At 27.7% G+C, this 2,632-nt stretch overlaps 1 protein-coding gene across 1 annotated transcript in view; it reads right to left on the bottom strand.

The window, feature by feature from the left end:
• The window catches only part of P5CS (Delta[1]-pyrroline-5-carboxylate synthase), a gene marked incomplete at its 5' end in the record, with an annotated part of 157,565 nt that overhangs the window by 124,611 nt on the left and 30,322 nt on the right, over positions 1–2,632 (bottom strand).

The raw sequence follows: 2,632 nt of genomic DNA, 5'->3' as shown, positions 1-2,632 counted from the left end.
ATAGTGATATATATTTAGACATAATAAAAAGAGCAAGTGCGAGCTCATTCACACCATATTTACAGATATTTATAAATTAACTGATAACAAACTAAAATGCAGAAACAAAGTATAAGGAAAAAATAACCATAACACACAATAATTAGGATACGAAATTAAAATAAAATGAAATCTTAAACATTATTTCTTTAATATTCCTGAGACATAATATATCCACAAAAAAAAAATAAAAAAATACGATGAAAGACAAATTTTATTTTTGCATGGATCACAAAATATACGCTTTATGGTAAATTATATTGTGACCGCAGAAAATTTATCTAAATCGGTTTAGTATTAACAAAAACACTGAATATTTAAATTTATTCAGTTTTTTAATGATTTCCATCGAAACCTGTTCATCTTCAAGTTATAGTCGAATAATCCAATTAAAAATATGATGACTTGAACTTGTTTTTAATTAATATCCATTAATTGTTTGATTCAAAATATAATTAAAATATACTTCCAGGACAGAATAAAAAAATCTTGTAGTTGTGGATTAATAAAGTTTCTTATAACATTAAAATTCTGGATATAAATAAAATGACTGAACTTTTCAATTTTTAATACTAAAAAGGAGTTGTGCCACAATTTCTTTTAAACAATACTTGTTTAAACTCAATGGGGAAGTTAAAACGTGAAAAATATTCCAGCTACGAGCACTTTGCTGGAGGACGGAGGATTTTCAAGATGTTTCCAGGACCTCTTTTTTCATTTGTCTTTCCTCCATCTTATTTATCTTAACTGTTAATCGTTGCCGTCTCTGTCGGAATAGTTTGTAGGTTGAGCATCATTTAAAATGGAAGTAAGAAGTATTTTTCGAAAAATACATTTTTTTTTTTTTGGAGACTTGTAAACATATATTAAAACCATGTTCTTCGTGCTTTTTAAGTTTTATCTTAGCAAATTTTAAATATATATCTCTGTTTGATATACTTTATATCAGGTACAAAATTATGAAGGAAACTGATCATATTATAACCTGTTAATATCTTATTCAATCCTCACTAATCTTGCCTAGCTGTTTACCCCATCCAAAATGATACTACACGCACATATAATAAATGCGAATTTACCTCCAAATTTAACTGAATAACCACTAAATTTTATGTGAAATAACAAAAAAAAACCATAAACTTGGAAAAAAGAAAATGAATTAACATAAAGTGCCTCCAGTTCATTTTTTCAAACCTATCTTATTGCATATCAACAGCATAAGAAGAACCGCCATTAAAAAGTTCAGCTTTTTATGATAAAAATTAAGAACATTTTTTTATTATAGTGACGGTTACTCCGTTCCTATGACCCTCAGCAAGGAGGACTAGCGCTTAATGGTTCGTAGTGTGATGTTATATACTATAATTTTTTTTATGGATAACCCCTCTAATAAAAACAAAAATCATTCCCTCAAATCGGACAGATAGTTACTGGAATTGGTGTGTTAAAACAAACAAACTCTCCAGCTTTAGAAACTAATACCGATAAGTTTCAATTAGATCATTAGATCGAGTGTGCCTAAAACGCTTATCATGCCATCAAGAATAAAAATTAATGTAGTTCAGCAATCTCTCTCTCCCTCTCCCTCTCTCTCCCTCCCTCTCTCCCTCCCGAATCAACACCGAGATACTTATTTTCAATATAATTATATTACCAATATTCAAAAAACAAAGAATAAAAAGTAAAATGTAAAATATGAATTGGAAATATATTTTTCAAAAGGCTTGATTTAACTGAATTTATATTCTTCCATATAATCGAATTTTTAACTATAAAACATTAGAAAGTTATAGAAAATAACAACCAATATGCTTAATGAACCATAATCCCATCATATTATATTTTCAATAAAATTCAAAATGAAGTCTAAAAATAGAGGGTGGCAATCGAGAAAGAGAAGAATTTTTATAATATTAATAATAAATTAATAATAGCTCTATTCATACACTAAAGCTAAGTATAGATAAGGGTTGCTAAAAATAGCTGAGAGCAATGGTAAAGGAACTCCTTTGACCAACCCAATTAGGACTTATGAAATATTCAGATCTAAAGAGGATCCTTAGAATCGGTTGGTGGAAAATGCACGTCATATTTGTGGAAGGAAAAAGTCTACTTTCAAAATGATCATTTATCATAAACCCTTTTCTTTTTTTTTTTTAATAATAATTAATTTTACAAGCTTCAACATTTAAGTGCAATACGTATTAGCGTTATAACAAAATCTGAATAAATGATAAGAAAATAATTTATATATAACATAAAGAAAATTAAATTTAATTGAAAATAAACCAGTGATGCGGCGAGAGAGATGCGCTGAGATCTTTTGATCTCTGCTCTACTCCTCACACGTGGGGGATAGAGTGGGCTCAGGTCGATTGTGTAAATATTGAATATTAGAGTGTAAATGTGACTAGATTACTTTATTTATTTATTTTTTCATTCAAAGAATTTGAGTTATGTTAATTTTCTTCATCCTTCTGTTTCTATATATTTTAAGGGAGATTTTATTTATTTATATGTGCTTTTTTTTCATTTATTTATTTATTTTTATTCTTATTTTATTTTGGTATGAATGTGATCATTCATCACTATT

The sequence above is a fragment of the Halyomorpha halys genome, unplaced genomic scaffold (assembly GCF_000696795.3).
Source record: "Halyomorpha halys isolate HHAL.00 unplaced genomic scaffold, Hhal_1.1 Scaffold1170.1, whole genome shotgun sequence".
Lineage (NCBI taxonomy): Eukaryota > Metazoa > Arthropoda > Insecta > Hemiptera > Pentatomidae > Halyomorpha > Halyomorpha halys.
The sequence above is the reverse complement of the archived record's forward strand: the minus strand, read 5'-3'. Positions and strand labels throughout refer to the sequence as shown.